Raw genomic sequence first — 14,632 nt, forward strand, 5'->3', positions numbered from 1 at the left:
ATAATGCCGCCAAATTTTTAAGGCATTAACAATGGCTGCTAACTCCAGGTCATGTACAGGATAATTCTTTTCATGCACCTTTAATTGTCTGGACGCGTAGGCAATCACCTTACCGTCTCGCATCAACACTGCGCCGAGACCAATACGTGACGCGTCACAATACACAGTATAAGATCCTGTACCTATAGGTAATACCAATACTGGGGCTGTAGTCAAAGCTGTCTTGAGCTTTTGGAAGCTTTCCTCACATTCCTCGGTCCATCTGAATGGAGCACCCTTCTGGGTCAACCTGGTCTTAATAGTTGTTCATAATCAATTACCGAATCATCAATTAACTTCATGTTAACGAAAATCTCATTTCAAACTTTCACAATACTGATAACGAGACACGAGGCATGAAGACCTCAAACTTATTTACCCAAATTAATGAGTCACATTTAACGCCACCTAGGCGGGCACCTACCTCGTAGGTTAAAAATTAATAATTACCAAACGAATTTGACAACTATGCACAGAGAATTTCTTATAAGAATTTTCAAATAAGCCTAACAGGCATGACTCCCTATCAGTACTATAGTACAAATTTAATTTCACAAGGGAGAACTTAAACACAAGAATTTTCCTCACAAGGATCTCGTCCTTTTATAACTTCCACCGTAGCTCGTAGCCCGGTTTAAACATATCAATTTATATAAAAATGTGAGGATCCTGTCCTCAGTTCTGAATCACAAGTAATATGCACATCGTGCCAATTGCAAATTTCTATTTTCTCCTTTTAAATAATTTCGGTTACACCAAATCACAACACATAATGAACCTCACACCGGTAGGGCATATAATTTGTAATTTGCAATTAATTATTCAGAATTTATATCAAAATTTACCGAAATGATTAACAAAAAGCCACATTTAGCCTCGCAGCTCTTATTAGTGACCAACACGAAATGATAGGCGTAGTTTTCTCCATAAAATCTCCCAACAGGGGTAAACACATAAGTAAATTATATAATTATGAAGCTCACTCATAATTGGAGCACAATAGGAAGACTCATTTCGATATTGAGAACTGAATCAACTTAAGGAAATTATTCCTTTATATTAAATCGAGGTCGTACCTGTAACGACACAATCTGATGTAGCGACCTCTGCCATACCGTAAAATAAATATATTAACGGCTGGGTCTCCACCTCTAGGACGCCTTTTACCCGTCTGTCCTCCACCCTTAACTGGTCGTGTGGGTGGTGTAGTAACTGCAATGGGGCACGTAGCCTGAGTGATTTGATGAAATATGTCTCTCCCAAGTTTGGGATAATTTTCTCATGATGTGCCTAGTATCACCGTATTCATAACAACCTTTTTGCGGGTTAGGCTGCTCATATTGAGTCTGTGCAGATAACTGGAATAACCACTGTAGGAACTCATGTCGGTGGTGCATTAAAAGAACTTACTGGAGCACCCCGAGTAATCCGATGTGCGGATTGGGTTAGCCGACTGCTCGAGCCCCCTCCATAATGATTTATACTTGCACAGTAGAATCTACTAAATCCCCCAGAACCTTTAGACGTCTTGGTCTCCTTAGTTTCTTTTTTTTTTTTCACCCCGAACACATTCTAATATCTTGGCAATTTGTACAACTAGCATAAATGAAGTATCAGCTTGTAGCTCCCGAGTCGTACAAAATTTTACGATCATAATTAAGTTCTTTAATGAGTCTATGGACTCTCCCTCTGGGTGTAGGAAGCAAAGTAGGAGTATGACGGGCTAACTTATTGAACTTGATGGCATATTTTGAAATCGTCAATGGTGACATGACGCAACCGTTCAAACCCTATGCTCCACGCATTACGGAGAGTCCAGAAAACAAACTCTTTCAAAAGCGTTTCTGAGAACTGAGCCAAGTGGGCGGTGTTGCATTGGCACCGGTCTGCCCTCTTCATAGGCTTGCCACGAACACTGGTGGAGAATTATTTCTCCCAATGCAAATTTCTTCTTTAGTTATACTGACTCTACAGTGTTGAGCTGACCCATTTCTTAACATACTCTTTGATTCTTCTTTGGGGTAACCCTTACCCCTATTTATACACAACGATCACAAAAGTAGAGCTTCATACAGACAAATCTTGGCACGAACCACATAGTCCAGAATCTCGTCAACAACTATACTTACTCAGAAGCACCCCAAAATCCGCAACAGTCACGTCCACGCTGAGTAGACCTTCTATAAATTTAGAGTTCTTTCTATAATGGTATTGAAGTATAGGATTATTAAGGAGGCATCCCAACCTTATCCTCTACAAAATCTCAGGTCTTAAACATGTGTAAATTTTAGGGAACCTTTCAGTACCACATATATACATTTCAGGCCAAAACTGATATAATACATGACCCGCAATCCACCCATTGGTAGTGGACTCCCCCTACTCAGCACGAAGTCATAGGTCACAACGTCCAATGATCCTCAATAATAACCTTCACAGCTTGTATAAATCAACCAGACACCAACATCCGTTGCACCCCCACATAATTCACTAGGTGATCTCTCAATACGCCCGCATTTTCAGTCGGAACCACACGTTGAGTCAATGTTTGAGCATCTTTGGCTCCCTCATAGTCCATCTGCGGCATCACGAACCGTCGACGCACAACAGATATTGAGTGCGCAATGTCATACACGAGTGGATACAAAGGAATATAAGATATATGTTTCAAGCTAAATCAATGCCGCACGATAAGGAGTCAAAGAAGTGAATATTTCCTAACAGTTCCATAGCCTCTCGAAGATAAGTACAGACGTCTCCGTACCGATCTGCAAGACTCTACTAAACTTGCTTGTGACTCATGACACCTATGAACCTAGTGCTCTGATACCAACTTGTCACGACCCCAAATTCCCTCCGTAGGATGTCGTGATGGCACCTAGTCTCTAAGACTAGGTAAGCCTATCAATGCGGAATAATAATAAATATTTGAAATAAATAAACTACAATTCAAACAATTTCAACTCCCAAAACCCGGTAGAAATAAGTCACAAGCTTCTAAGAATTTATTCTTAATGTCTCTATATGTCAAGGTCTAGATAAAATATAAGGAAGCAACATAAAATGATAGAAGGGGACTCCGGAGTCTGCGGACGCTGGCAGATATACCTCGAAGTCTCCGTGCGCAGGTAACTCAATGACGTCTAGGCTGGTAAAATGTACCTGGATCTGCACAAAAAGATGTGTAGAAGTGTAGTATGAGTACACCACAGCGGTACCCAGTAAGTGCCAGGCCTAACCTCGGTAGAGTAGTGACGAGGTCAGGTGAGGCCCTACTGGAATATAATAATGGCATGGTAAAATGTTTATCAATGTAGTAAAATAAAATGACATTGAAAATGAATCAAATAGTATGTCACATTTAATGACACCAAATAATTGCAAATAATATCTCGTGGAAATCAAAACAGAATTTCCTTCAACTTTATGAAAATCACAATAATAATCAAAGGCAACTACGGCCATAAATCAATATCAACAAGGGCACTCCCGAGGTACCGCCTCGTAGTCCCAAATCATAAATAAATTCACAATATCTCATTTCCTTATATCACCGCGGGAGCCTTCACAATTTATTTAAAGAAAACATTTTCCCGAAATAGCATCCCGCGTTTTAGCCACCCTTATCACACCGCATGACTTCTAGTAGTTCCCCTACTAGCCACGCGTATCAAGCCACCCTTATCTCACCGCATGCGTTTCAACACCCAGATCTTATACCACCGCATGCATATCAATATCACAATATATCACAATTTGCACCTCAAGTGCTCAAATAATTTAACTTGCCAAAATAATTCAACAACAATATTTTTTCACAAAAAAGAGCTCACGGCTCATGCAAAAATAAATCATCAATAATAGTTTGCCACAATAAAGAGCTCACAGCTCATGCCAAAATAAATCATCAATAATAGTTTTCCACAATAAAGAGCTCACGTCTCTCTCACAATGAGTATAAAAATATTCAGCTGTAAATAATTTAGGAAAATAATATTTCAAAATCTTTACTACGTTGCTTCAATATCAAGTTTAAAAATGTCAAATACTTCATATTAATAATATTTAATTTAAAGAAAATCAGCCTTCAAATAATGCACAGAATAAAAGAAACCAAGTTTCAACTAAACAGGTAAAACAATTAGTAAGAAAAGATCAAACAAATTTGAAGTATATATCTCACATCAATGATGAAGAATATAACAAGATAAATTATTAAATAAATGCGCAACAGTGATCTACACAATTTAAAAATATAATCTTTCGCAAATTAACCCATGTACACACTCGTCACCTCGTGCACATGACTTTCAACACATTTCAATAATCACATCAATACCAATTCTAGGGGAAATTTCCCCCACACAAGGTTAGACAAGTCACTTACCTCGACTTGCTCCAATTTAATCAAGTATTATGCTTTTTCCTTGAATTTCCGACTCCGATCGACTCGTATCTAGTCATAATTAATTCGATACAGTCAACAAAAATTATAGTAATCAATTTCATAAAAAATATTACATTTTCATTAAAAATCCGAAATTAGCTCAAATTTTGCCCGTGGGGCCCACATCTCGGAATCCGGCGAAACTTATAAAATCCGACAACCCATTCAATTATGAGTCCACCCATATCAATTTTACCAAAATCCGATAACAACTCGACCTCCAAATCTTAAATTTTCGTTTTTGGAAGATTTTGTAAAAATCTTGATTTTTCTTCCATAAATTCACGGATTCATGATTTAAATGAGTATGGAATCATGAAATATAATCAATATAGGATAAGGAACACTTACCCCAATGTTTTTCCATGAAAATCGCCCAAAAATTGCCCAAAAACCGTACTCCAAAAATCCAAAACGAAAGGAATGAAATGAGCAGTTTTGGTCCTTAAGTTTCTGTCAATCCGTCACTAAAAGTCCATTTTTCGTCACTAAAAGTCTACCAGAAACAGCTCTACCAGTCTTACTTCAATTGATCATAACTTTATGTACAAATGTCCAAATGATAAATGGGTTAACTTTCTGGAAACTAGAATCCACCGACTACAACTTTTGTGTTTTGCAATTATACCGATTCCTTATGAATTGCGAGATATAATCTCCCAAAGTCGGCTGCATGCATCAGAATTTCTGGCGAAACTACTCTACCAGCCTTCATTCAATCCGTCATAACTTTTTGTACAAATGTCCAAATAATGCATAGTTTAACTTTCTGGAACCTATAATCATACGACTACAACTCTCATGTTTTGCACATATTCAGATTCCTTATGAATTGCGAGATATAAGCTTCCAAAGTCGGCTCTGCGATTGCACCGGTTGCTGTCCAAAAACAGCTTCTGCAGCAGAAAATTCCAGCAGTTCCTTTTTGTCCGAAATCCATTCCGTTAACCTTCAGAAATCCACCCGAGACCCTCGGGACCTTAACCAATTATTCCAACATGTCCCAAAATACCATACGAACTTAGTCGAGGCTTCAAACTACATCAAACAACATCAAAACGACGAATCGCACCTCAAATCAAAATCAATGAACTTTGAACTTTCAAATTCTATATCTTGTGTCGAAACACATCAAATCAATTCGGAATGACTTCAAATTTGGCACACAAGTCATAAATGACATAAATGAGCTACGAAAATTTTCAGAATCGGATTTAGACCCCGATATCAAAAAGTCAACCCCTCGGTCAAACTTCCCAAAAATTTAACTTTCGGCATTTCAAGCCTAATTCCACTACGGACTTCCAAATTAAATTCCGATCATGCTTCTAAATCCAAAATCACCATACGGATCTGTTGGAATCATCAAAATTCTATTCTGGGGCGGTCTGCACATAATTTGACATCCGGTCACTATTTGAACTTAAACTTTTAATTTTTCATCAAAATTCCATATCTCGGGCTAGGGACCTCGGAATTTGATTCCGGGCATACGCCTAAGTCCCAAATCACGATACAAACCTACCAAAATTATCAAAACACTGATCCGAGTATGATTTCTCAAAATGTTGACCAAAGTCAACTCAGTTGAGTTTTAAAGCTCTAATTCACATTTTAATTCATTTTTCACCTTAAAATTTTCCGAAAAAGTTTTACGGACTGCACACGCAAGTCGAGTAATGATAAATAGTGCTTTTCAAGGTCTTAGAACACAGAATTAATTATTAAATTTAAAGATGACATTTTGGGTCATCACATCATTCCACTTAGGTTTCAAGGATGAAAGGTTGGAACATGGGCAATAATTTCCTGGAGATGGAAATTTTTCAGTTGCCAAGCAGAATTGGAACATAAAATTTAAGGATGCTACCTCTGCTGCTCAAGCAGCAGCTGAGTTTGCAGAACATGCAAGCCTAGCTGCCAGAGCTGTTGTAGAACTTTCAAGGCAATATTGTGTTGATGATGGTGGTTAATGCTACTTAGGTTTCAAAGAAGAAAGGTTGGAACATGGGAAATCATTTCCTGGAGATGGTAATTGTAATTTTTCTGTTGGCAGGTAGAATTGGAACATGAAATTTAAGGATGCTACCTCTGCTGCTCAAGCAGCGGCTGAGTTTGCAGAACATGCAGTCCTAGCTGCCAGAGCTGTTATAAAACTTTCAAGGCAATATTGTGTTGATGATGGTGGTTCATGCCACTTAGGTTTCAAGGATGAAAGGTTGGAACATGGGCAATCATTTCCTGGAGATGGTAATTTTTTTGTTGGCAAGCAGAATTGGAACATGAAATTTAAGGATGCTACCTCTGTTGCTCAAGCAGCGGCTGATTTTGCAGAACATGCTAGCCTAGCTGCCAGAGCTATTGTAGAACTTTCAAGGCAATATTATGTTGATGATGGTAGTTCATACCACTTAGGTTTCAAGGATGAAAGGTTGGAACATGGGCAATCATTTCCTGGAGGTGGAAGTAGTAATTTTTCTGTTGGCAGGCAGAATTGGAACATGAAGTTTAAGGATGCTACCTCTGTTGCTCAAGCAGCGGTTGATTTTGCAGAACATGGAAGCCTAGCTGCCAGAGCTTTTGTAGAACTTTCAAGGTAATATTGTGTTGATGATGGTGGTTCATGCACGTAAGTTTCAAAGATGAAAGGTTGGAACATGGGCAATCATTTCCTGGAGATGTTAATTCTAATTTTTCTGTTGGTAGGTAGAATTGGAACATGAAATTTAAGGATGCTACCTCTGCTGCTCAAGCAGCGGCTGAGTTTGCATAACATTCAAGGCAATATTGTGTTGATGATGGTGGTTCATGCCACTTAGGTTTCAAAGATGAAAGGTTGGAACATGGGCAATCGTTTCCTAGAGATGGTAATTGTAATTTTTCTGTTGGCAGGTAGAATTGAAACATGAAATTTAAGGATGCTACCTCTGCAGCTCAAGCAGCGGCTGTGTTTGCAGAACATGCAGGCCTAGCTGCCAGAGCTGTTGCAGAACATTCAAGGCAATATTTTGTTGATGATGTTGGTTCATGCCACTTAGGTTTCAAGGATGAAAGGTTGGAACATGGGCAATCATTTTCTGAAGATGGTAATGGTAATTTTTCTGTTGGCAGGCAGAATTGGAACATGAAATTTAAGGATTCTACCTCTGCTGCTCAAGCAGCGGCTGAGTTTGGAGAACATGCAAACCTAGCTGCCAGAGCTGTTGTAGAACTTTCAAGGCAATATTGTGTTGATGTTGGTGGTTCATGCCACTTAGGTTTCAAAGATGAAAGATTGGAACATAGGCAATCATTTCCTGGATATGGTAATTGTAATTTTTCTGTTCGCATCTAGAATTGGAACATAAAATTTAAGGATGCTACCTCTGTTGCTCAAGCGGCGGTTGATTTTGCAGAACATGGAAGCCTAGCTGCCAGAGCTTTTGTAGAACTTTCAAGGCAATATTGTGATGATAATGGTAGTTCACGCCACTTAGGTTTCAAGGATGAAAGGTTGGAACATGGGCAATCATTTCCTGGAGATGGTAATTGTTATTTTTCTGTTGGTAGGTAGAATTGGAACATGAAATTTAAGGATGCTACCTCTGCTGCTCAAGCAACGGCTGAGTTTGCATAACATTCAAGGCAATATTGTGTTGATGATGGTGGTTCATGCCACTTAGGTTTCAAAGATGAAAGGTTGGAACATGGGCAATCATTTCCTGGAGATGGTAATTGTAATTTTTCTGTTGGCATCTAGAATTGGAACATGAATTTTAAGGATGCTACCTCTACTCCTCAAGCAGCGGCTGAGTTTGGAAAACATGCAAGCCTAGCTGCCAGAGCTATTGTAGAACTTTCAAGGCAATATTATGTTAATGATGGTAGTTCATACCACTTAGGTTTCAAAGATAAAAGGTTGGAACATGGGCAATCATTTCCTGGAGATGGTAATTGTAATTTTTCTGTTGGTAGGTAGAATTAGAACATGAAATTTAAGGATGCTACCTCTGCTGCTCAAGCAATGGCTGAGTTTGCATAACATTCAAGGCAATATTGTGTTGATGATGGTGATTCATGCCACTTAGGTTTCAAAGATCAAATGTTGGAACATGGGCAATCATTTCGTGGAGATGGTAATGGTAATTTTTCTGTTGGCAGGTAAAATTGGAACATGAAATTTAAGGATGCTATCTTTGCTGCTGAAGCAGCGGCTGAGTTTGCAGAACATGCAAGCCTAGCTGCCAGAGCTGTTGTAGAAGTTTCAAGGCAATATTATGTTAAAGATGGTAGTTCATGCCTCTTAGGTTTCAAGGATGAAAGGTTGGAACATGGGCAATAATTTCTTGGAAGTGGTAGTAGTAATTCTTTTGTTGCCAGGCAGAATTGGAACATGAAATTTAAGGATGCTACCTCTGTTGCTCAAGCAGCGGCTGATTTTGCAGAACATGCAAGCCTAGCTGCCAGAGCTGTTGTAGAACTTTCAAGGCAATATTATGTTGATGATGGTAGTTCATACCACTTAGGTTTCAAAGATGAAAGGTTGGAACATGGGCAATCATTTCCTGGAGATGGTAATTTTAATTTTTTTGTTGGTAGGTAGAATTGGAACATGAAATTTAAGGATGCTACCTCTGCTGCTCAAGCAGCGGCTGAGTTTACATAACATTCAAGGCAATATTGTATTGATGATGATGGTTCATGCCACTTAGGTTTCAAAGATCAAAGGTTGGAACATGGGCAATCATTTCCTGGAGATGGTAATGGTAATTTTTCTGTTGGCAGGTAGAATTGGAGCATGAAATTTAAGGATGCTACCTCTGCTGCTCAAGCAATGGCTGAGTTTGCAGAACATGCAAGCCTAGCAGCCAGAGCTGTTGTAGAAGTTTCAAGGCAATATTATGTTGATGATGGTAGTTCATGCCACTTAGGTTTCAAGGATGAAAGGTTGAAACATGGGCAATCATTTCCTGGAGATGGTAATTGTAATTTTTCTGTTGGCATCTAGAATTGGAACATAAAATTTCAGGATGCTACCTCTACTCCTCAAGCAGCGGCTGAGTTTGCAGAACATGCTAACCTAGCTGCCAGAGCTGTTGTAGAACTTTCAAGGCAATATTGTGTTGATAATGTTAGTTCATGCCACTTAGGTTTCAAGGATGAAAGGTTGGAACATGGGCAATCATTTCCTGGAGATGGTAATTGTAATTTTTCTGTTGGTAGGTAGAATTGGAACATGAAATTTAAGGATGCTACCTCTGCTGCTCAAGCAGCGGCTGAGTTTGCATAACATTGAAGGCAATATTATGTTGATGATGGTGGTTCATGCCACTTAGGTTTCAAAGATGAAAGATTGGAACTTAGGCAATACTTTCCTGTAGATGGGAATTGTAATTGTTCTGTTGGCATCTAGAATTGGAACATAAAATTTAAGGATGCTACCTCTACTCCTCAAGCAGCGGCTGAGTTTGGAGAACATGCAAGCCTAGCTGCCAGAGCTATTGTAGAACTTTCAAGGCAATATTATGTTGATGATGATAGTTCATACCACTTAGGTTTCAAAGATGAAAGGTTGGAACATGGGCAATCATTTCCTGGAGATGGTAATTGGAATTTTTCTGTTGGTAGGTAGAATTGGAACATGAAATTCAAGGATGCTATCTCTGCTGCTCAAGCAGCGGCTGAGTTTGCATAACATTCAAGGCAATAATATGTTGATGATGGTGGTTCATGCCACTTAGGTTTCAAATATGAAATATTGGAACATGGGCAATCATTTCCTGGAGATGGTAATGGTAATTTTTCTGTTGGCAGGTAGAATTGGAAAATAAAATTTAAGGATGCTACCTCTGCTGCTCAAGCAGCGGCTGAGTTTGCAGAACATGCAAGCCTAGCTGCCAGAGCTGTTGTAGAAGTTTTAAGGCAATATTATGTTGATGATGGTAGTTCATGCCACTTAGGTTTCAAGGATGAAAGGTTGGAACATGGGCAATCATTTCCTGGAGGTGGTAGTAGTAATTTTTCTGTTGCCAGGCAGAATTGGAACATGAAATTTAAGGATGCTACCTATGTTGCTCAAACAGCGGCTGATTTTGCAGAACATGCAAGCCTAGCTGCCAGAGCTGTTGTAGAACTTTCAAGGCAATATTATGTTGATGATGGTAGTTCATACCACTTAGGTTTCAAAGATGAAAGGTTGGAACATGGGCAATCATTTCCTGGAGATGGTAATTGTTATTTTTCTGTTGGTAGGTAGAATTGTAACATGAAATTTAAGGATGCTACCTCTGCTGCTCAAGCAGCGGCTGAGTTTGCATAACATTCAAGGCAATATTGTGTTGATGATGGTGGTTCATTGCACTTAGGTTTCAAAGATGAAAGGTTGGAACATGGGCAATCATTTCCTGGAGATGGTAATGGTAATTTTTCTGTTGTCAGGTAGAATTGGAACATGGAATTTAAGGATGCTACCTCTGCTGCTCAAGCAGCGGCTGAGTTTGCAGAACATGCAAGCCTAGCTGCGAGAGCTGTTGTAGAAGTTTCAAGGCAATATTATGTTGATGATGGTAGTTCATGCCACTTAGGTTTCAAGGATGAAAGGTTGGAACATGGGCAATCATTTCATGGAGATGGTAATTGTAATTTTTCTGTTCGCATCTAGAATTGGAACATGAAATTTAAGGATGCTACCTCTGTTGCTCAAGCAGCGGCTGATTTTGCAAAACATGCAAGCCTAGCTGCCAGAGCTGTTGTAGAACTTTCAAGGCAATATTATGTTGATGATGGTAGTTCATACCACTTAGGTTTCAAAGATGAAAGGTTGGAACATGGGCAATCATTTCGTGGAGATGGTAATGGTAATTTTTCTGTTGGCAGGTAAAATTGGAACATGAAATTTAAGGATGCTATCTTTGCTGCTGAAGCAGCGGCTGAGTTTGCAGAACATGCAAGCCTAGCTGCCAGAGCTGTTGTAGAAGTTTCAAGGCAATATTATGTTAAAGATGGTAGTTCATGCCTCTTAGGTTTCAAGGATGAAAGGTTGGAACATGGGCAATAATTTCTTGGAAGTGGTAGTAGTAATTCTTTTGTTGCCAGGCAGAATTGGAACATGAAATTTAAGGATGCTACCTCTGTTGCTCAAGCAGCGGCTGATTTTGCAGAACATGCAAGCCTAGCTGCCAGAGCTGTTGTAGAACTTTCAAGGCAATATTATGTTGATGATGGTAGTTCATACCACTTAGGTTTCAAAGATGAAAGGTTGGAACATGGGCAATCATTTCCTGGAGATGGTAATTTTAATTTTTTTGTTGGTAGGTAGAATTGGAACATGAAATTTAAGGATGCTACCTCTGCTGCTCAAGCAGCGGCTGAGTTTACATAACATTCAAGGCAATATTGTATTGATGATGATGGTTCATGCCACTTAGGTTTCAAAGATCAAAGGTTGGAACATGGGCAATCATTTCCTGGAGATGGTAATGGTAATTTTTCTGTTGGCAGGTAGAATTGGAGCATGAAATTTAAGGATGCTACCTCTGCTGCTCAAGCAATGGCTGAGTTTGCAGAACATGCAAGCCTAGCAGCCAGAGCTGTTGTAGAAGTTTCAAGGCAATATTATGTTGATGATGGTAGTTCATGCCACTTAGGTTTCAAGGATGAAAGGTTGAAACATGGGCAATCATTTCCTGGAGATGGTAATTGTAATTTTTCTGTTGGCATCTAGAATTGGAACATAAAATTTCAGGATGCTACCTCTACTCCTCAAGCAGCGGCTGAGTTTGCAGAACATGCTAACCTAGCTGCCAGAGCTGTTGTAGAACTTTCAAGGCAATATTGTGTTGATAATGTTAGTTCATGCCACTTAGGTTTCAAGGATGAAAGGTTGGAACATGGGCAATCATTTCCTGGAGATGGTAATTGTAATTTTTCTGTTGGTAGGTAGAATTGGAACATGAAATTTAAGGATGCTACCTCTGCTGCTCAAGCAGCGGCTGAGTTTGCATAACATTGAAGGCAATATTATGTTGATGATGGTGGTTCATGCCACTTAGGTTTCAAAGATGAAAGATTGGAACTTAGGCAATACTTTCCTGTAGATGGGAATTGTTATTGTTCTGTTGGCATCTAGAATTGGAACATAAAATTTAAGGATGCTACCTCTACTCCTCAAGCAGCGGCTGAGTTTGGAGAACATGCAAGCCTAGCTGCCAGAGCTATTGTAGAACTTTCAAGGCAATATTATGTTGATGATGATAGTTCATACCACTTAGGTTTCAAAGATGAAAGGTTGGAACATGGGCAATCATTTCCTGGAGATGGTAATTGGAATTTTTCTGTTGGTAGGTAGAATTGGAACATGAAATTCAAGGATGCTATCTCTGCTGCTCAAGCAGCGGCTGAGTTTGCATAACATTCAAGGCAATAATATGTTGATGATGGTGGTTCATGCCACTTAGGTTTCAAATATGAAATATTGGAACATGGGCAATCATTTCCTGGAGATGGTAATGGTAATTTTTCTGTTGGCAGGTAGAATTGGAAAATAAAATTTAAGGATGCTACCTCTGCTGCTCAAGCAGCGGCTGAGTTTGCAGAACATGCAAGCCTAGCTGCCAGAGCTGTTGTAGAAGTTTTAAGGCAATATTATGTTGATGATGGTAGTTCATGCCACTTAGGTTTCAAGGATGAAAGGTTGGAACATGGGCAATCATTTCCTGGAGGTGGTAGTAGTAATTTTTCTGTTGCCAGGCAGAATTGGAACATGAAATTTAAGGATGCTACCTCTGTTGCTCAAACAGCGGCTGATTTTGCAGAACATGCAAGCCTAGCTGCCAGAGCTGTTGTAGAACTTTCAAGGCAATATTATGTTGATGATGGTAGTTCATACCACTTAGGTTTCAAAGATGAAAGGTTGGAACATGGGCAATCATTTCCTGGAGATGGTAATTGTTATTTTTCTGTTGGTAGGTAGAATTGTAACATGAAATTTAAGGATGCTACCTCTGCTGCTCAAGCAGCGGCTGAGTTTGCATAACATTCAAGGCAATATTGTGTTGATGATGGTGGTTCATTGCACTTAGGTTTCAAAGATGAAAGGTTGGAACATGGGCAATCATTTCCTGGAGATGGTAATGGTAATTTTTCTGTTGTCAGGTAGAATTGGAACATGGAATTTAAGGATGCTACCTCTGCTGCTCAAGCAGCGGCTGAGTTTGCAGAACATGCAAGCCTAGCTGCGAGAGCTGTTGTAGAAGTTTCAAGGCAATATTATGTTGATGATGGTAGTTCATGCCACTTAGGTTTCAAGGATGAAAGGTTGGAACATGGGCAATCATTTCATGGAGATGGTAATTGTAATTTTTCTGTTCGCATCTAGAATTGGAACATGAAATTTAAGGATGTGCTACCTCTGTTGCTCAAGCAGCGGCTGATTTTGCAGAACATGCAAGCCTAGCTGCCAGAGCTGTTGTAGAACTTTCAAGGCAATATTATGTTGATGATGGTAGTTCATACCACTTAGGTTTCAAAGATGAAAGGTTGGAACACGGGCAATCATTTCCTGGAGATGGTAATTGTAATTTTTCTGTTGGTAGGTAGAATTGGAACATGAAATTTAAGGATGCTACCTCTGATGCTCAAGCAGCGGCTGAGTTTGCATAACATTCAAGGCAATATTGTGTTGATGATGGTGGTTCATGCCACTTAGGTTTCAAAGATGAAAGATTGGAACTTGGGCAATCCTTTCCTGTAGATGGTAATTGTAATTTTTCTGTTGGCATCTAGAATTGGAACATAAAATTTGAGGATGCTACCTCTACTCCTCAAGCAGCGGCTGAGTTTGGAGAACATGCAAGCCTAGCTGCCAGAGCTATTGTAGAACTTTCAAGGCAATATTATGTTGATGATTGTAGTTCATACCACTTAGGTTTCAAAGATGAAATGTTGGAACATGGGCAATCATTTCCTAGAGATGGTAATTGTAATTTTTCTGTTCGTAGGTAGAATTGGAACATGAAATTTATGGATGCTACCTCTGCTGCTCAAGCAGTGGCTGAGTTTGTATAACATTCATGGCAATATTGTGTTGATGATGGTGGTTCATGCCACTTAGGTTTCAAAGATGAAAGATTGGAACTTGGGCAATCCTTTCCTGGATATGGTAATTGT

This window comes from Nicotiana tomentosiformis, unplaced genomic scaffold (genome assembly GCF_000390325.3).
Source record: "Nicotiana tomentosiformis unplaced genomic scaffold, ASM39032v3 Un00004, whole genome shotgun sequence".
NCBI lineage: Eukaryota > Viridiplantae > Streptophyta > Magnoliopsida > Solanales > Solanaceae > Nicotiana > Nicotiana tomentosiformis.